This window comes from Leguminivora glycinivorella, chromosome 3 (genome assembly GCF_023078275.1).
Source record: "Leguminivora glycinivorella isolate SPB_JAAS2020 chromosome 3, LegGlyc_1.1, whole genome shotgun sequence".
In the NCBI taxonomy this organism is placed as follows: Eukaryota; Metazoa; Arthropoda; class Insecta; order Lepidoptera; family Tortricidae; genus Leguminivora; species Leguminivora glycinivorella.
The window spans coordinates 20,130,263-20,152,566 of record NC_062973.1 but is presented as its reverse complement, the minus strand read 5'-3'; the positions used below and the strand labels follow the sequence as shown (position 1 = coordinate 20,152,566).

General features: G+C 34.8%; 1 protein-coding gene across 2 annotated transcripts in view; it reads left to right on the top strand.

The window, feature by feature from the left end:
• The window catches only part of LOC125242691, a 346,473-nt gene that overhangs the window by 118,031 nt on the left and 206,138 nt on the right, over positions 1-22,304 (top strand). Inside the window, exon 1 of one of the 2 annotated variants that reach the window (XM_048151564.1) lies at positions 10,968-11,257. The exons of the other annotated variant lie outside the window; for it this stretch is intronic. The gene's annotated coding sequence lies outside the window, so the exon portion shown is untranslated. Of the gene's footprint in view, positions 1-10,967; positions 11,258-22,304 lie in introns of those variants that run through there. 2 annotated transcript variants of the gene reach the window in all.

Here is a 22,304-nt window from a genome sequence, read left to right as displayed (position 1 = left end):
TTTGTTTATTCGGGCTTCGGGCAGTGTACAAACATGAATATAGAATACTAGCTTTTGCCCGCGGCTTCGCTCGCGTTAGAAAGCGACAAAAAGTAGCCTATATCACTCTCCATCCCTTCAACTATCTCCACTTAAAAAATCACGTCAACCCGTCGCTCCGTTTTGCCGTGAAAGACGGACAAACAAACAGACACACACACTTTCCCATTTATAATATTAGTATGGATACTCATTCACCTATATAATAATACATACATACATACACATACATACATATAATCACGCCTGTATCCCATAAAGGGGTAGGCAGAGCACATGAACTACCAAGTTTCAGTGCCACTCTTGGCAAAAAGGGGTTGAAAGAAATCGAAATTGTGACATTGCAGTGACAGGTTGCCAGCCTCTCGCCTACGTCGCAATTTAACCCATATCCCACACTCGATTTCTACGACACCCACGGGAAGAAAGGGGGTGGTGAAATTCGTAACCCGTCACCACACGGGGCCTATATAATAATAGGGAACTTAAATCTCAAAAACCTGTCATATTATAAGAAAATCTATGATTTGGGTGCTACAACGTAGCATCGAAAAGCTTTACATGAATACTGGTTGCCATTTTCAATTTATTGAATGTTTATGATATTTTAACACCTACATATTTTCAATAAAACCACCCATGTCACGCCTGAATTTTATAGCAAGTGAAGATTATTCAAATTCAACAGATATTTAATCTCGATTTATTTTGTTTCAGGTAATAAATAATTAACATCGCAATGCCGCATGCAGACCAGCATGGTCGGGTGATAAGCGATATAACGCCAGGCCGTCCTTTTAGCACTATTTGTAAGTGTAATAGGGATGTACCGATGTGATAAAGTTTATCCAACTAGTGTGCTACGCCCGCTGATGTGAATTTCGGCGAGCCTGTACTACAATGATACACGCCAACACGTCGTCACTCTACATTTTGACAAGAAAATCAGACATCGGGACGACAATAAAAACATACTTAGTTTTGTACTTACGAATCGTAGGAGTATGTATGCCCTAGTAATGTAAAACAGGTTCTGATAGCTACCCCACTACAGCTACAACTATGATGATTAACACGAATTAAACCTGCTATGATTAAAATCCTTATAAGTATGCACATCTTGTAAATTATTATAAATTATTGACTAGGACTGAAGATACATCAGAAGAGTGACTTCACTGTTTCGGGTGTGTAATGATTGGTATAACTTTTTTTGGTGTAGTTACATTTGATATAACAACATTTGGTATATACAGAGTGGGGCCTGTAACAAAAGCAAAAAATTAAACTGTAGGCTATTCTCCTTATACTGATCAACATTTGTTCAGCGACTTTTAAAAATAACTTGTATTTTGAATTTTATCACCCTTGAAAGTTTTTTCTAAGAGGTAATGTATTGCGAATTCTGTTAAGTCTAAAGTGTGACAGACAACGTCAATGACAACAATAATGGCGTACATTGAAGCTAATATTTATTTTGTATGAAATATTAAAAATTGAAAGACTTCATAATTTTTAAAAGTCACTGAACAAATGTTGGTCAGTTTAAGGAGTGTAGCCTACAGTTTCATTTTTTGCTTTTGTTACAGGCCCCACCCTGTATTTAAAGGATATAATCACTCATTTGACATAATTAACATTTGGTATAACTACAAAATATCTACTTTTATTTTGTATAACCATTATTTCGTATAAAACTTATTTATAATAACCGTTATATGGTATAACTATCTATTGATATACGACTAGTATAATATAAGTAGCAAACAGTGTGTGCGTGTGGATTGAGTGAGCACCATCCGAAAATAAAAAAAAATATGCTGATCATTTAGTAAAAGTTCTAAAACAATTGTAAAACGAATCTCTGAATTTGTAAAAAGATAAATCAAAAGATACAGTCATTAACATGTGCTCACTCAGTTCTCACAAACTACCAACGAAAACAGTGAATGTATTCATTTAACATATAATATTTATATACTAACATTTAGTAAAAAATATGCCAACTTACCTCTATAAATTTTAGATCACCTAGTGACGTATTTAATTTTTTACAAATAGTTTCTTATGCTCACTCAATCCTCACACTTTTGAAAAGCCGAATTTTGATGAAAAACATCTTATGTTTTTCATCAAAACATAGCGGTCTAAATCTTTTTAGACCGCTATTATATGTGTATAGTTTAGTAAAAGTGAAATGGGAATTTGTAAAATACAAAACGAACCCCTAACGTGTCAGGTTTTTTTATAATAAATTTTTGTAAGTGCTCACTCACTCCACACGTTTTGAGAAAGTTAAAAATGTAAATATCTTAAGATTTGTAGCACCACAGATACTCGAAAGTACTTCAACATTTAGTAAAATTTTTACTAAATATTCACCATCTAATATTTTATATTCGTTGTCTGGTTTTAAAGATATTCAGACATAACTTTTCTCATAGAAATGTATCATGTAGGGTGACCACACTATGTAGGTCCCTACAAGGAAAACCGTAATTTGTTTTGCTATGTTAACCTATATTGAGAAAATTAATGGTACGGCAATCTTTGTGTAAAATTAATAACACACTTTATTTAGTCCAAAAATAGTATTTTCTTTCCCAATATCTAAATAACCTTACGTTTTACATTATAGAAGTTACATAACAAATAATCTCCATATGCGCAGTAGGAAGAACTTTTATCACCGACTTGTTAAGATATGTTGATCACATCGTGATCGCTCACTTTTCTTTTTACGTACTTATTTAATTAGAACCTCAGTATGAATTTATGATATGCGATCATTTCCTGGCCAGTGTCATGAATTTCAGCAAAAAGTCACGTTTGTTGCTGTTTGTACACTCCTGAAATAAAAGGTACCTATAGGTAGAGTATTTTCGTCTTTATCATGAACAAAACATGTTTGTTTTTGGATTGATAATCACAGGTCAGTAATATTTTCCTAATTGTCATGTATAGCATATTTATGCAGCTTTCTAACGATGTATGGCATATGTTTTATAATTATAAAACACAAGCACAAATTCAAATGAAGTATCAAAAGGTAACCTCAAGTTTGCTGCTCAAATCCGCTGGGCACTTACGGCCATTTTGAATTTTGGCGGGAGGTCGATCCACGGGATAGGTAGAGTATTTTGTTTCGTCTTTATCATGAACAGGCCCCGTAGCCGAATGGCATTTCTCCGACGCCAAACGAAAGCGATACGCCGCTGGCTCTGTCGCGCCAATACGCAAGCGCGATAGAGATAGATATCTACTAGCGCTTCGTTTCGTGAGCGTTTCGTCAGGGGCGGCTCACTCCTCAATTCTATCGCCGCGCTACAAGTACATGTCAGCGGCCGCGAGTTCGCGGCCCATTCATTGGCAACGACCTTCGTGCAGCGCAATAAAATTCAATGTTGGCTGCTCGCGTGCGGTCCGTTTGTTAATGTAGGTAAGAATTTAGAATGGCGACATTTTGTGAACATCAAAGGAGTGAGCCTTCTGTACTTGTACTATTATATATTCTGTGGTTTCGTGAGCGATTGTGCCATTCGGCTAGCCACCCTGTGGTATCTTTTTTTCTGTTAGCTTTTACCTGTTAAGTAACAATGCACATAACATTGCACATAATTTGTTTTAATGTACCTTGTACCTATAGAAGTTGCAAGTTGCAACATGTATGTATGTAAGATTAGATCGTCCTTAGAATTAGTTGATTATATGCAGACATTTCCTATAAATGATTACAATAAAAGGAAAATGAGAAAATGCGCAAAGTGCAACCAGGTCACGATTTTATCTGTCATGTATCTAAGAAATATTATGCATAGGTAATAAATTAAAATAATTATCATGTGTAAAGGCCAATTACGTCAAATCTGTATATCGGGAACATTAATTACTTAAGAATAATTGTATAATCGACGCTTTAAGACACCGCTCTCATGAGACAACGTGTAAAAGTTACAGATTGTGACAATCGTAAACGTATTAAAGAAGTCTATAATACACAATAGGTACACATAAGCACATAACACCTATCTATAGGATAGATTTAGTTGTGAACTCATGATACGTAACACACACGTGGATTGCAAAAAACATGCTGCACCAACCCCAAGTAAATAGGATAAGGGGAAACGAAAAGGATAAGGGGAAACGATGACTTGGAAAGCGAGAAAGCTGCAAAACGTCTGTACCTATTTACAGTTCGAAACCACATTTTGTTGCTTAACTTAAATCCATAAAAAAACTAAACAACACTCCATTTACATAGTTATTGTTCCATTAATTTAATAGCTATATAAGAGAATAATTCCACGCCACGACATCGCTGACTAACAGAAGATAATCGCATTTTACACGACAGGATAAAGGTTGTTAGCTGAAGCAACGAACCGCGCCGTAAGACCGTCGGTACGTCCACAACTCCACACGTGGCTCATTCATGAGATATTAAGATTAAGCCGCATACACACATTCCTGTAAGATAGTACAACCACACTTGTCCCTAGTGTAGTTGATAGTACAACCGTTTGGACACTCCTGATCGTGAGATTCCGAGACGCTAATAAATATATTACGTCTCACATTACTACGCAGCAATTATTGGGGTTGATACAACGTGATGACGATGATCCTTTGCGTGTGCTACCACAAATTACTTGGTTTTTGACAACCCTAAATAGTCTAGAGCAGCTCACAATCACGGGACGCATGGCAAGGAAGTGAAGAAGTGGAAGCATGGGCACATGTTGGGCAGACAGAATAACGTCTGTGACAAAGACCACTTTGCAGGCTAGCATGCACCGGGCCCAGGATCGAGTGGCGTGGAGACAACTGTTGAAGAGTGTCCACATTCGTCACGTCCCTCAGCCATGAGGATACGACAAAGAAGAAGAAATAGTCATTAGGCATTAGAAAGGACAACGCTTGGACACAACTTTGATATGACTTGTGAAATGTGATACTACCTACTTGGCCGTAAAAAATCTTTGAAGATGAGGAAGAAATAAACTGGGGAGTTTGCATGATCCTTAATAATTTTCTTATTAACTCGTCTGGTCCGGAGGGGTGCGGCGTTTTTAAACAATCAGCTTTATGTTTATCTTTAAGCTGGGGTGATTATAGTCCTTTTTTGACAGGTCGTGATATTGCAAATATCGTGACATGGCCGGCTTGTTGCGAAATTGTCATACCTAACTAACTATGTAACTTTTAATAACAGCGCAGCTGTCTCAATGCGAAAGTTTACCATGAAATGTTTATTTACATACTTCATACTAAGAATCGTACCTCGATTATTTAGCGCCACCTATTAAATACCTACTGAAAAAATGAAAATGCGCATATGAACGTCAAATAAAGATACGCCGGCTCTAACCCTACGCCTCAGCCTCGAGAAGATTTCAGTCCCCCCTCAGTTGGGAGGGGCCATCCACTATGGGACCGGCAAGAAACTCGGCGGGCCACTTCTTTTCAAAACATTACATCTTATAATTAACATGCATTGAATAACAAGATACAATTTAACTGCAAAAGTATTCATCAAAAAAAAATAATTTCAATAAATTATATTATGGTTTGATAATACGTCGTTCTTCTTAAGAGAAAACATATCAAATTGTCACAGAAGAAAAAGATAATATAAATCTCAATGTCATTATAACTACACTGATGATGCCTACAAATTTATTTATTTTTTCAAAATGTGTATTTAATTGACGTGATGTCATGATTTTAAAATGAAGAAATATCTCATTTGTTCTTACAAAAAATAAAAACACGCAAAACTATTTGGGGAAAATATGATTTTGGCACTTCCAAGCTGCGAACAGCGCCATCTAGTTTTAAGCCTAAAAGGCCCATAAGTTTCAGGGGTACGCTTTTGTGTATGGGCTTTGTCAGTCTAGTATTAAATCGGTCTTGGTTTACATATACATTCAATTTTGGGTTATTTTATGTTTCTGTTATTATGCTACTTTAAGTTCTACATTAGGTTGTGCAGCATCAAAAAGCGCCATAGAAAGCTTTATCTTGTCTTTATCGTTATGATCAGCAAGAGTAAATAATAAAATATTTAGGTACGTCTGCGGGGCTACCAGTATATTACGTTAGCTACTTATTCATATCCAATGAACAAAACGTGTTGTCCATATAAAAAAAACTGTATTCCGATTGACGCGATACACAAAGTACGGGACAAAAAAATCCATTATGTATGTTAATTATTTCTCATCTTGGTATCAAATGGGCCGTAAATAAAAAAAACACGTGCAAGTAATTTATTACTGCGATTTAATGAGCCATTTATTCGACTCTGATAGTCTATTTTAGAAGTTTTTGCAACATTGTGATTTTTAAATTCAAATTCGTTTTATTGTTCAGTAAAGCAACTTGAGTGATTTGTTACGTAGCTATAACATAAATCTTTTTAATAGATGAATATACATTTGTTCTGCCCCACCAATCCCATGCAAAAACTTATATTTTTTGTTGCACTGTTTGAAAAAAATAATCAAAATACGCTTGTAATGTGTCGTTCAAATATCAACGTTGAATACATATTGTGGATTTTACAACGCGGTTGAAAGTAATATGCATTTCTTTTGATTATTATATATGATTTTTTATGTAACTTTCTCGTTTCATAAAATTGGTCCGCGGCAATATTATCTATTAAAAGATTTAATAGATAATATTGCAGGGTTGAGTGGAAGAAGCGAGGGGAGGCCTTTGCCCAGCAGTGGGACACTACAGTAGGCTAATAAAAAAAAAAAGATTTAATAGCAATTTATGTCACATTTCATATCGTTACAACAGAAATAACTTTTTAAAGATATATGTGAAGGAAGCAGGTGGACGAATTTTGAATAACCAGTTTAACTGATTCGAGTTTATGCCAGATTGTCGACAACGAAATATGCCATATATGCAAATAGTCTGATATACCAAGCTATATTATACAACTTATATGTGTGCTAGATACTAATGAAAACAGTAGTGTTTTTTTTTTTCTAATTTTGTGGGATTTTCTACGTAAAGCCTGCAAGTCTCATGGAGTAAAATTATTAATGCATCCCATAAAATAACGCTTATGACAATCAGCGCCACTTTTCGCTCCATTGACTTCATATCTTGCTATTAAAGCACTATGCTCACATAAAAAATGTAGTCGGCGTATACAAAGAAGTAATGATGTAGGGGTACATAGAAATTGTTTTCAGGGGCTAACTTCTCTCAGCGGCTGAGTGTACTGGGAATAGTACGATATGTAAGTTTTTAAGAAAAATGTTTCCGAATATTTAAAAGATAAAAAAAAAGATAAAAGACATTTATTCATGACGATCACATAACATGTACGGACATGTACACTTGTACAGACATCAAACATAAAACGGCAAAGAACAAAATTACATAAAAGTGTTCATCACGAAATGGACCCAACTCAGCATGATGCCTGATGTAGCCAGCGCTGATCTTCCGTAGTATTTAAATCTATAGCCCTTATTATTTAAATGTCTTTGGTTCAGTGTATTTTCTTAAATCCGTATAAAAGAAGACAATAACAGATAAACACAGAGGAAATAACGGTTACATGCAACAGGAAAATTAAGGTCAAAAACTCGATCAAAGCAAACGACATATTAATTGATTTCACGTCACAATCAGTCATACACTAATCATCCGAAACTCAGGAGCCGATCATTATTCATATGTGAAACAGTATTAAATAGTCATCTTAACAAACTAGTGGTCTTTTTGGTATCAAAGACGCCTAGTCTTACAAAGATGGCATAAAGTAGAGAAATTTCGACGGCTTGCGCTGACGGGGTGGCCTAGGGGTTCTTGGCGTTAGCCCGGATTGCTAAAGACACCGGTTCGTATCCGGCCTTCGCCACTTTTTCTATATTAGGTATATATCTTATTTAGATTTATAGTGTTTTTTTCTTTCTATTTTAAATAAAAGTGACGTGAAAACGAAATGAAACGACTGCTGTGTACAATCAGTGTTAAAAGTGACCTTACAAGATCATTGTGAATGAAAAGTAAAAATAAAACTTGCTAGGTATGTTTTTTCGGTAATTAACATTGCGGATAGGTCACCAGTCTCCATCGAAAGGTAAAACTAAACAAACCATAATAATAAGAATATTGTTAGCATTTTTCCCTACTGCACACATTGCTGGACACACAAGTGTAATTTTCTGTTTTGTGTCTATATAATTTTTCTTCGAATGTTTTTGTGTATTTGTTTTTACTATCTGTTTCTTTCTTTTTTAATTTCACCATTTTGGGTGTGTAATGATTGGTATAACTATTTTTGGTATAATAACATTTGATATAACAACATTTGGTATAAATTTAAAGGATATAATCACTCATTTGACATAATTAACATTTGGTATAACCACAAAATATCTACTTTTATTTTGTATAATCATTATTTCGTATAACACTTATTTATAATAACCGTTATATGGTATAACTATCTATTGCTATACCACTAGTATCATATAACTAGCGAACAGTATAAAACATTTCATGAATTAATTTTATTCTTTTTTGAAGGGATCACAGTTCTAACCTAACCTAACCTACTTTTCTGATAGCAGTACATATGTTTAAGGGTCACAGTTCTAACCTAACCTAACCTATTTTTTTCGTGCATGATGGATCTAATTTATTGGCAGCGCGTTGTGTGCAGGGGTCACAGTTCTAACCTAATCTACTTTTTTGGTACATGATGAATCTAATTTATTGTATAATTTGTTTTTATTCTAACTGTGCTTTAGACAGAATTTGTGTTATACAATTTATTTATTATCGGAAATAAGCATTATACTCAAAGTATGTTATAATAAATGTTATTCGAAAAAATGATCATTATATTAAATAAGTATTATACAATTTGTTAGAATATTATTTGTTGTTATATGATTCAATAATTATATCAAATGATCGTTATAACGACTAAAAATATATAAAAAAAAGTTATATCGATCGATACGCACCCCACCATTTTGTCCTGTGTATGTGTGCTGTACTGAATAAATGTCTTTTTCTTTCTTTCTTTTCATTTTCAATTCACGCATTAAATAAAACATACAAAAGTTAAGTACCCATTAGGTATAAGATTGTTTAAAATACCAACTCTGATAAAAATCTCACTCGTTCAGTAGTTAAGAGTTACTGTTTAATAAATGTCGTAGAATCTAGACAAAACAAATGTTAAAATCTGTTATTAACTTATAGTATAATTATAAGCAAAGCTTTTCAAACTAGGTTAACCTTTAGTAGGGACAAGGATATTAGTGGGGGTGAAGACTTTTGTTATTAAAAATATCTATTTAGTCTTTCTACCTAAAACAGGTATTCAATGTAAAATAAAACAGCCATTAACAAAAAAGCTTTATTACTCAATCAAGTCTACTGTTATGGAAAAGTCCATGAGCTGCTACTAGTCTACAAACAAGTTCCAGATTGTCAACTAAAACTTATTAATATGTATGAACTATTGTAAAACCAAGTAATCACAAAAGAAAAAGCTGCCTTTTCCTCACTAAGTCCTTTTAACAAGTTCACGTGGCGCACGAGGGTTGCAGACAGTTTTCCTCGCCGTGAAAACGCTCGTAATTGCCGTTGTAAACAATAGCAGAAGAGTCGCCCGCCATTCGCGCGGCGATCTCCGTGCGGACCGCACGCGCGCGACAGGTTCGTACCGTACTGTGCCTTATCAAGTGTTCTTCATTTTTACGCATTGTTCGCACGGGATGCACTTATCTTGATGCGGTAGGGCCGAGTGTGATAAACAACCTTATCGTTTCCTTCAATCATCTTGCACTTGACATTGTCGCGCGCGAATTCAAAACAATTGACGTGAGTCCAGATTTTACAAATCCTGAAATCTCAGTGGCAGTGCTATTTAACTTCATGGCCCACGTACATACGGAAAACGCTTATTTATCTGCAGTTATTGTTCTATGATCATTGTTATGGAGATCGGAGATGTAAAGAACATGGCCAGTTCCACATAAACAGTACAAAATGAGTGGAGATTAGCGGAAATAACAATTCAACTCATTCAATTGCGTCGCGTTTAATGTGTTTTTCTAGAGTTCTCGTGACACTTTACAAAGTGGAGTAGGTTTTTTTAATTTGGTTGTTTTTCATTTGTTTTCGTTAGCCGTTTTCAAGGATTGTCTATGCCTGCGCGCGCGCCGTTTTCCGGGCGGCTCGTCACGTGCTTCGATCTCTCGCGATCTCGCGGGGACTGTCATGCTATTTAACCGCTATCGTTAATTTTTTTGTTCAACTATTGTTAAGTAATTAGTAACGCGACCTTTAGGATGGACTGACAAACTAAATTAGACTTTAGGATGTCAATTTTCTCAAGATTTTTTTTCAATTGAATAAAAAAATTTCCTTCGTTCTCACAGGCCCTCCGCTATAATTCTGTTCTTAAGTAAATTGCGACAATTGTTTTTTTATTAAGTTAAACCAAGGCTATTTAAGCTTAAGCTAGAATGCTAAATTACTATTATATGCTATAGAGATTAGAAATGGTTTATAATGACTACGAATGTCAATTGTATTATTTGAACTACGTTCAGTTAATTAAGGTAGTATTTTCTATTATTTTACTTGAAAGAACTTTTTATATTACACTTTTAGAGTTTAAATGTGGTAGCCAACGACGGCAACGTCTTATCGCGAAGAAAAATAACTTACAACTGCAGATAAACAAGATAAATACAAAAAAAAACATTACATTAACCATTTCATTTTATTTCATCATTTGTTAAGAATACAATGCACACACGTGATTATAAAAAAACTGTTTAGTTTTTCATTTTTATCACGCCTTATCTTTTTGCAGTAAGAAAATAGAGTACAAGGTTGCTATAAACCGTTTTATTTGTATAGTCATCAACATATAACTTTATCCACAGCTTGATATCTCAAGACAGACTTTAATCCACGCGATCACGAAAATGAAAAATCGAGCTTAAGCATTTAGCAGACCGAAAAGCAGTGTTGTGAATTCAAAACGACCAAACAGTGTTATAAATCCAGTTTTAATGATCAGTAATGCCAAGTGACTTGTGAACGGTGACAGTGAGTGGTGATGACACAACCCTAGGTGTGGACTCGGGCACTCTGGAGCGCGACACGTATGAGGTGTCAGTTGTCGTCCAGCTGACAACAGATGTTACCGATAACGATAGCGGTAAGTGCATATTTACTATGGAATTTGTCTATATACAGTCTATTATTCATGGGTGCAAAGATATACATACATACATACATACATACAATCACGCCTGTGTCCCATGAAGGGGTAGGCAGCAGAGCACATGAAACTACTTAGGTTTCAGTGCCACTCTTGGCAAATAAGGGGTTGAAAGAAAACGAAACTGTGACATTGCAGTGACAGGTTGCCAGCCTCTCGCCTACGCCACAATTTAACCCATATCCCACAGTCGCCTTCTACGACACCCACGTGAAGAAAGGGGGTGGTGAAATTCTTAACCTGTCACCACACGCCGGCAAAAAGATATCTTTGCAAATATGCCTAAAAACCCAATTAGGGCAAAATGCGTCGACATCTTTGAAGACAATATCCTCATTTTGAGATTTTTAGTATCCGAAATCACAAAAACTAGTAACCAGACATTTTGTAGAATGACAAGTTGGTCACAGAAATCGCGAAGCGTCTGGTTGAGGTAACTGGTGACGGAAGAGCTGGCGACTTCCTCGCACAACGTATCAGCATTGCGATACAGCGAGGAAATGTCGCCAGTAGTTTTGGTACAATGCCTCAAGGGCCTATTTTAGACTAATGTCTAATGCTAGCTTTTAAGTTTAGTCTTAGTTTCTTATATAATTATGTAAATATGATCATGTAAATAAAAGTTATTGATCAGATGTTTGTAGAATTATAGGTTTTATATGATATTTTTATAAATAGTAGGTAAGTATATCATTTTTAACTGCAAGATAAATACGCAAACTGCTTTAGTGACTTGATGAGCAACAAACAATAATTTCTTTAATACATAAAAACATCAATAACCCCGTAATATAAAGCAACATTAAACTATGGTTTGATTTAGTATCACCAGGGTGGCTAGCCGAATGGCACAATCGCTCACGAAACGCTCACGAAACGAAGCGCTAGTAGATATCTATCTCTATCGCGCTTGCGTATTGGCGCGACAGAGCCAGCGGCGTATCGCTTTCGTTTGGCGTCGGAGAAATGCCATTCGGCTACGGGGCCAGTCCTTTTATTGTGTCATTGTTCGAACGTTTTAGGCTCACAGACGATTATAAGGCGCGATAAAAGAGGCCTATTCACCACCACAGTACCTATGATATTGTGCTTCAGACGCATACCACCTCACTAGATGGAACGTTCAATTCAAGCCATCTCAAAGTCACCACATAATATGATTTCCCGTAGTAATTTAGTATCGGAACGCAACCGCTAAGATCCAGTTGTATCAACGTTTACAACCAACACCTCGTGAAATTTTGTAATATTTATAAAACACGAGTTTTAGGGTTGAACCTGGATTGTCATAAGGTACAGCGGGTCAAATCTCGACTGGGGGGCAAATGTAACTGGTCCATTTTTTCCATGTTTTACAATGTTTGCATTATTAAATAGAGTGTCCACCGGTTATATATGGTAGGCGTGTTCAGTGGATACATGTATAACTCAACATCATAGTGTAATAATGGAAAAAATGGATTAGTTACAATTGCCCCCCTGTCGAGATTTGCCCCGCTGTACCTTACTATAAAAAAACGTTAGATGTTTCTCAATCGCGCTGCTCAAATCGTGGTATTTTACCAGTAAAATTGTAGTGATGTATAATAATATATCTCTGGTGACCAGGAGCTCTTTGTAAATTGTCATAATGCGGTATCTGTCAGTACTTCTGTGGCTTCAAAACAAGACATACGTCGTACTTACTCACTTATTTAAGTTGACGATCACGCATTTCGTTAGATCACGCTTTTTTTAACCATCATCGTTAGTCTTGTTTATGGCCACCATTTCCTCGAAGGATAATTGTTTGCTAAGTTTGCTATTAGTATTACTGTAAAAAAATAATGATTCACTAATACAAACACATAAGTACACAGATGCAAATAAATATGTACCTGTTTACTGATGAAATAAAATTATGGAAACAGATTAAATCGCGTATAATGAATTTACAATTCTGTGACCCACAGAATTCATCCCGACGTTTCGAACACTATACAGCGTTCGTGGTCAACGGGTGACTGAGGAAAAAATACAATGTGCAAAAGTGTATGTGGGTATACAAGAAATATTAACGGAACATGACCATAAATAATATAGATTTCTAACGCAGGTTCACACACTATTAATAAAGCTAGTTATACAATATTCAAAACATTTACCATTACTATGTTAAAAAAAACAATTATTCAATTAATCTACACAAAATTGACAAAACCAAACTGCAAATGTCCAACACCATACAACACAAATGCCTCACAGTCTTCGTCGTGCTTATTCCATTATCAGATGTACTGCTGGATCCAAAGCCGGTGGTAAAGTAAAGCCATCTTCTCTCTTAAAATTTGGATATTTCTTGATCTCAATGGCCTCAGTGTTACAACTTTCATAGACCATTTAAATTCTATCCATAGTAAAATACAGTTTACGAGTACTATGGAGTTGGAGAAAGACTGTTCTCTTCCCTTCTTTTAAATGCCTTAAAGTCCAGAGTATAGCTTAGGAATATATTCCTTTTTTACTAGGAATTTACGTATTTCTTGTCAGATGATTTACTTCAGACATCAGAACAAATAAGTTTAATGATTTTCCAACACGTGAACATGCCATGTGCGACCATAAAAATACTTCACATTTTTTTTTAATTTTCTCCAACACTTATATACCTAGGTACTAAGAAACCAATTAATAAGAAATTATATTTAAATGGATACAGTTGTTTACGAGTAACGGCTCCCAAACTTATTCGACTATGTGTAATTTATTTATTTTACTTATATAACCTTTTTAAGTCTTGTCAGAAGACTAACATACAATTATAACGACTTCAGCTTTATTAATTCCTATTTATTATATATTATTATACCAAATATTTTATCCATAAATAATTATTTATATTTGAATGTAGCGGGACATATTATTGCATGTACAATAAACTCATCCGTGAAATTGACGTAACTGGCGTACGGAGTAAATACATATTAGAAGCTGTGGATCATATCTATATTTACATATATTTCCTATGACTATACGCAGCATACATATTAATAACATTATTAATGCGTTGCCTTTTGGTAAAGTAATATGAGTAGCATGTTACAAGTTACAATATTCGTAACGGAACTTTTGAGTTTGTGCAAAAAGTGAGTATAGTGAAATGCAATGAATACTATAGATTATTCGATTCTTTCTTGACATATTTCTAAACATATTAGCTCAACAGTGCTAATATAATATAAACAAAATAGCTTCAATTAATTTAATAAATGTGTGATAAAGAAATGCTCTCTTTTCAACTTTTGCTCATTTTATAAAGAATATCCGACCTTAAAATCCAATATGCTTCAAAAAATACGTTAGGTGTTCACAGCCCATGCTAGTTTAATAATTAACGTCAATTTATCATATTTTAACATTATACACTCATACCCATATCAAATCAATATCTGATCTTCCCAAGCAACTCAGTTATGTGACAACACCATGAGGACGTCGATTCTAACTTAACAATTTGTTACAGTTTGGAAATCATTTTGATATGACAGGCGCGAATCTCAAGCACGTCCACTTCTTCTCACAGATCCACAGCCTGAGCTTCCCATGTAACTCTCGTGGCTGGACCAATAACGATACGTTTTATTAATTAATAATGATAATAAGAGTAAGAAAGTGAGCTTGTGGTTGTTTTTGGCTACATTTGATACAGAAAAAGGTAAAAAGACAATCAGCACTTTTAGTTAGCAAGCAAAAGAAAGTATTTTTGGCATCATATTTTTCATAATATGTAATTGCTTGGAATTTAATATTTGAAGTAGTTATTAATTATTATTATAACACTTTAAGGTCTCGCGCTTCGTACACAATCATATTTAAAGTCATACACAGGTCGAACGCGATTAATTAACATTATTTTACGTTTTTTGTTGGAAAATATAGTTATTGTTTAATTTAAACACTTTTTAATGTAAAAATCAGGTTATACCCCATTCCTTTGCAATCGTATCAAAACCCCAATTATAAACGTAACAAATAGTCGAACCAGAATCGGGCCAGGTAGCGTGCGCTCGCGCAGCGTCATGCATCACCTCGTCACGCTCGCAACGGCCTTGGGAAGGTCCAATTTGAAATGGTATCGGACGTTACATGTCACACGCGGTGTCATCGTTGTTTATGATTATGAGTGTAAATCACGACAGTTACATACCTTTTAGTATCTGTCACCAATTAAGAAAGAAATTAGACATAGTAAGAAAATGATAAAGTAAACAATTTAGATAATTTTAGTTATACAAATACATAATTTAAAAAGTATTAGCTAATTCTATACACGTGTTAAATTAAATATGATGTTCCTGTTTTTATATTCCGCTGTGCGAGTCAATGAATCACACTCACGATTATAAATTAAGTTCGGTTTCAGTAGGCAGTTGAAATTTCAATAAAATATACCATATTTTAAATTACCGAAACGAACGAATAAAAACTTTAATTTATAAAACTAGCTCACTTTTAAATCAATAGTTTATAACATAACTTTTTACTCTATGGAATCGCATCGAAATTAACTAATTTTAGCTTGAATCCAGGAGGGCGATTTATGAATCTCGCATACGGGATTTTGTCACTAAAATACCGGTTGAAACCGGTGACTTGCTTATTATTTTCAGTAACAATTTTCTGAATTCGAACGCGTGAGACTCAAAAATCGGCTCGCAGTTCCTAATCGATAGTTTAAAATAAAATTGATATGCACGCACATGAGCTACACATCCTTCAATCTGTTTAGTTCATGATCAATGTCAGAGGAAGGCATTATGTCCCCCTCGCGACTCCCTCGCTCAACTCGTTACCATTGCCTGGTTACCGTGGCCGGATATATTCAGCATCATATATTTAGCTGATATTAATTGAAAAAGTAGTATTGTGTAGTTTGTACCTATAAATGTAACAAAACATTTGTTACCTAGTATGCAGAAAGTAACAAAACATTTGTTGCATTAATCTGCTTATTGCTAAAGCCTGACCAGGAACATAGTCATATGCATTGTCAAGAGGGCGTTGTTATGCTTATGAGTCATGACCGTCATGAAAAATGAAAATGAGAAAATCTTTATTGACTTTAAGAAATACATACATAGTTTAAGTATCGGTGCCCCTTTTGAAGTAACAAATACGCTTATACAGTATGTTATACTCGTGTATAGGGAACTTGACTGTAGTTAAAATAAAATATTTTAGTTACTGTAGTTAAAATAAATAAAGCATCAGATAATTACAACTAGGGAACAAATCAAATTATTTTATTGAATATTTTTCACCAGTGCCAGTGCTCGGCCACCAGTGGGCCTTGTCGTTTTTTCTTTCGTGTATGATATCTATTTAAATTTATAATTCATCAGATAATTATAAGACAAACATGGACAGAAGTTATTTTTAAATCCAATTTCTATTTAATAAGGCAGGTAGAAATATATAAAGTAACTGAGTTGACCGTGACGTCACTCTATTCGATTTCATAATAAATTCTATATTAGCAAGTCGTTCTAATTCGTTTTGACAGTTTTAAAAAAGAAACTGATTTGACAAGGAGGCAAGTAGCCTAATGTGGTATTGGTTCAATCAAGATACTATAAAATATTAATATTTTCTTGAAATGCCTCAACACGGCGCGTAGACAATGTTTCTGGTGAGTGTGCGTAGCAGAATGCCCAAACGCTTCACGATGCGTGAGCTATAGAACTGCAAATAACTACAGAAGTCTAACTAGAGCTCAAAAGGGTCAGCCACGGGAATTCCGAAATTACTTGCCGTGTATACTGTATAGGTACCAGCAGCGGCTGGTCCATACAAGCCAATTCCCACCGGCTTGCCTAAAATTGATTACTAGTAAAGTACCTAATGTTAAGGTAGGCTTCTTTTTGCTTTTGTGTTGCCTAGCAGAAATTTTCACCAGCCGCCACTGATAGATACTTATAGGTATAGGTTCTTAAGATTAGGTTATACCAGTTCATACGGCAAACCTAGACTGGTGTAACTCAAGTGTGTGAGTATCACTTATTTTACACCAAAACTACACTCAATTACACATTTTCATTTCTCCTAAAATAACAGGTTAACCTTGAAATTATACTTACCTACAAAATAATAATTACTTATGCCATTGTTGCTTGTTCGTAAAATAACTCTGTATTTACATTTCTTCATTTATTAACGGAACTAAGCGTAGGGCAACCCGGTACCTCTCATTAGCGGCTTGAAGGCCGATTTAAAATAGAAATAGAGCAACCCGTACTAGATAAATGTACAAAAAATTCTATAAATAAATACCATTCCCCTTTGAAATCTCTATGCAGTTTTAACGTCTGCAAAACTGAAGTAAGTAATAAGTATTACATTATTATATAACACAACTACATAACCATGACAGATAGACTCCTGTATAAAAGTAAAATTTTGTCTGGGCCCGGTAAAAAAATTACTATTTCTGTACCTTGTCACTTTAACGTCGTGTTTGAAATGTCATACGAAATAGTCAAACGATTTAAAGCGACAAGGTACAGAAATCATCGCTTATTTATGACGGTGACGCACAAATTTTCCAAGCTTCATAGTTCTGAACGCATTAATCGTAACAGATCTTTTGCATACCAGTGCTATTTAATACAGTAGGAAAAAAAGTAAAACGATAGATTATCGTGTAACCTATATCCTTTTTCTACTAACAAGATAACAAACTTTATAAATTGTTTGTTAAAGTTAAATTTGTAAGCAAACAAATACATATTTTTATTTTCAAAGCCCGAAAATATTCGTGAACTAATCGCGTGGTATTCCTTAAAACAGTTGAAAATATACCTGGGTGGGTCAGGTCACCGATCAATCTTTTATTTGTACTTTCGTGCCATGCACAACTTCGCTTAGTTTGTTTTTCGCTAAATTTTTGTGACATACTTTGGAGTACACGTACACTAATATATGAAAACAAATTAAAATGAAAAAATATTTATTCAAGTTTACAATTTACATATTGGGTATCCTCTTTTTAGGTAAAATAATACCTGTGCTAAGAGGTACTGCTCTTCTTACATACATATCAGGTCGTGCGTTTTGAATTATATTGGGTTGGTAAGAAAGTAATGAGCGAATCATAACCAATATTGTAGTTTTTATTTAATTTATTATTTTAATCATTTATCAAAAATATAACGGCCTTCGTTATCTACTACTTGTCTCCATCGTTCTGGTAAAGAATGAATATCATCGGCGAAGAAGTTCTTAGGTTTAGATTCAAAAAACTCAGCTATGTACTGTCGTAGATGGGCTTGATCATCGAACTTTTTTTCATTCAAGGCATTGCTTAGCGACCTGAACAATGCGTAATCCGTAGGTGCCAAGTCTGGAGAGTACGGTGGATGAGGTATCACTTTCCAACCTAGCTCCAATAGCTTTAGCCGAGTCACTTTTGCAATGTGTGGGCGAGCATTGTCGTGTAAGAAAAAACTTTAGCATGCTGTGGACGATTCTGACAGATTTTTTGGTTTAAATTTTCAAGCTGATTACAGTATACTGATGCGGTAACAGTCATTCCACTTGGTAGGAGTTCCCAGTGAATAATACCATGAATATCCCACCAAACGGACAGCATAACTTTTTTCGGGTGAGGCTCTGTTTTTGGTGCCTCTATTCCTTTTTCGTTTGGAGCTAGCCACTGACGTTTGCGTGTGTGATTTATATATAAGACTCATTTTCCATCTCCAGTGATAAGATGGTCCAACCAGTTGAATGTGCGGCGAAAAGACAGAAGTTGTATGCAGATATCGGCACGGCGGTTTAGTTGATCTCTATCAAGTTCGTGCGGTATCCAAACACTGTATTTGTAGTTTTTTCCCAACTCGTGTAAATGTGTTTCTATGGTGACATGAGAGCAGCCTAACTCGGTAGCAAGAGTACGACTCGTTAGCCTCGGATCTTCTTCAATTAAGGTTTTTAATTTGGCTACATCAATCTTCACCGGTCGACCAGACTTAGGTTGATCTGATAATGAAAAGTCGCCACTACGAAACCGCTGGAACCATCGTTTCGCCGTGGCCTCAGACACAACTTCAGGAGCAACACGCTGACATATATTACGCACTGCTTCGGCGGCTGAATGGCCAGACTGAAATTCATATAGTAAGCAATGCCTTACATGCACTTTTAATTCGTCCATTTTCTTCCTTATATTAGCTCGGCGACAGCTAGTGAATGACTGACGAGAAACTGTACGACTCGCCCTTTATATACTTTCGACCATAGAAGATTCTAGAACTCTCTCAAAAATTGTATGTGGAATTCAATCGATCGCACATTACTTTCTTACCAACCCAATATATTATACATATTATTGTATATTACGGGATATTCTGACTGATTGACTGACTCCTGAGTCCCACGGTAAGCACAAGAAGGCTTAGAGCCTTAGATATTATGCTGTGTGCACTCAGACAAGGATGTATACAAATGTATACAAATGTATACAAATACTTAAAATAATATCAATGTTCATCACACAAATAAATAAATTCGAAAAATTCGAACCCAGCCCGGCTATTATGCTTCCAATTTTATCACTTATCTACGTGAATAAAGCATCCGTAACGTTTTGGCAAGTATGTCAGTGTGAGAGTGACAGATGTCTTATCCACGTTGATAAATGATAAAGTTGCAAGCATGATAGGCGCAGGACTAATTTGTCGTATCAAAATTTCTGTAATGTATAAATAACATTTCACGTAATCATAATCATTTATTGATATATTGTTATTTAGAGATACATACCTATTTAGAGATACATAACAAATTAGCACAAAAAAATACACATGAATAATTAGCAAAAAATACTTAACATACTTTAATATTGTTATTTGAAAATGATGCTTTCTCGCCAACAAACTAAATGAAAAGGAGTGCTAAATTCTACAAAATGTACTTAGCGCAAAGTGCGACTTTCCCTAGATATTTGCTATTTGATTTTGTACGGGCCATTTCGCAGCACACCTCGATTTCTAAGTTTTCGCTCCAGAGAAATTTCGTGTTTTGCCTCTCTATCGTTCTAAGCACGAGTGATAGAGAGGTAAGTAGCGAAATCTCGATTTTCGTGTTTTGCGGTACGCCCTCAGGTTCTTTGATGTTTATAGTCGGTGCATTTTACGACACTGCGACGCCATTAGTTGAGTTCACAATAGGGTATTATTTTGATGTGTCTTTTAGTAGTAAATGCGGTATTTCTTAAATAGCTAACGTTACTATGTATAGATAGACATTGTTTGATAATGCAAAAAAGTCATGTGTTCTAGAGAACAAATTTAAAAAAAAGTAATGCACATAATATAATATATGACAAGAACGTATACATATATAAGCACAAAGCTATTAATTAGTGACCATACATTATTTATAATGCCGTCACTTATATTAAACAGATATGTCGATATAAATAATTTATGGATCTTTATATTGTTTCCTTTGAGAAGGAATGTGAAGAAAAAGTAAAATGTGAACATAGAAATAGTGACGTTTTTATACTTTTTAAGTTTTTATATATAAAATGTATCTATACGGCTGTATGTATACATGGTATCTTTTACTAGGAATTGAAACATTTTCATGTCAGAGGTGAGCAGTTCCCGGCAACTTAGCCACGTCAGCAAATTTTAATTGATCCTATTTTATTACCAACATTTATTAATATAAGTCGACTCGACTTTCGTAAGATATACACCGTGCTTCACTTAACACTAAAAACCTGAAAACCGTTTGTTCAGAATCGAGAGTAGAATCGATTGAGCTATATCTTGATGGGGGTAATATATATTTTTTTAATTTGTATTATTAGTTATTTTTTACGTGCCCATTCTACAAATTCGTAATACAACATTGTGCATATCGCATTGCTACAGGTTGTATACCTTTTCAGTTTTTAGGGGTATTCATACTGGCTGGTTACTTGGACGACTATTTTTTCCGCTACGAGTTTGACGTTGTTTGTCAGTTTAATTTTAATGTTTACCTCTAATAAGACATAAGTCATAACAAATTGAACTCGTACCTAATTACAACCTTGTTATTTTAAATGTTGGGTTTAAATTTGCTTACTGAGATTACCTGTCCAATTTGAAGTTTGCTGTGACAAAGCTTTAAAGTGTTTTACAGTGACATATGGTAAACCTTATGTCGTTGCAGCAACGTACACAAATAAGTAGTTTTAAGGTTTATGATGGTAGCTAGCAATTATTTTATTGAGTGTAGAGTTAAAAGTCGAGTTAAGCTGCACAGAAATTTAAACTTTCAATTAAAAAAATAAATAAACATCAGATTAAAAAATGAGTACTCAAGATAGGTTTAAAAAAATAAAAATCAGTTGGGGTGTCTGAGGTTTTGAGTGATAACGGAAACACCGTGTATACAGGTTAATTGTTATATAGATACTAGAGAACCTTAATGACGAAATAAAACTTACTAAAATCTCAATTCATCAAAAAAATCTTGGTAACAAAATAGGAATAATAAAAACAAATTTAACTTTTTCCTTAAGTTTTGTATAAACTTTTCGAGAACTGCTGAGGTATAGGCTGACGGCGCCCTACAACGTAGAAAAAACAGTAAGATTTGATCATGTCCGGGTTGGGACGGGACGACACTGCAATACTGCTACGTTTTGAAAGTAGAAATACTCTTTTTTTTCCAGACTGTAGGTTTAGAATACATAAATGTTTTTAACCCCCGACGCAAAAACGACGGGGTGTTATAAGTTTGACGTGTCTGTCTGTCTGTGGCATCGTAGCTCCCGAACGGATGAACTGATTTAGATTAAGTTTTTTTTTGTCTGAAAGCTGAGTTAGTCGGGAGTGTTCTTAGCCATGTTTCATGAAAATCGGTCTACAATGTCGCAGTCGGGGGTTTTTTCAAAATTTTAATTTTGTGGTTAGGTTATATTCATATGATTATATTCTAATTGTTATGT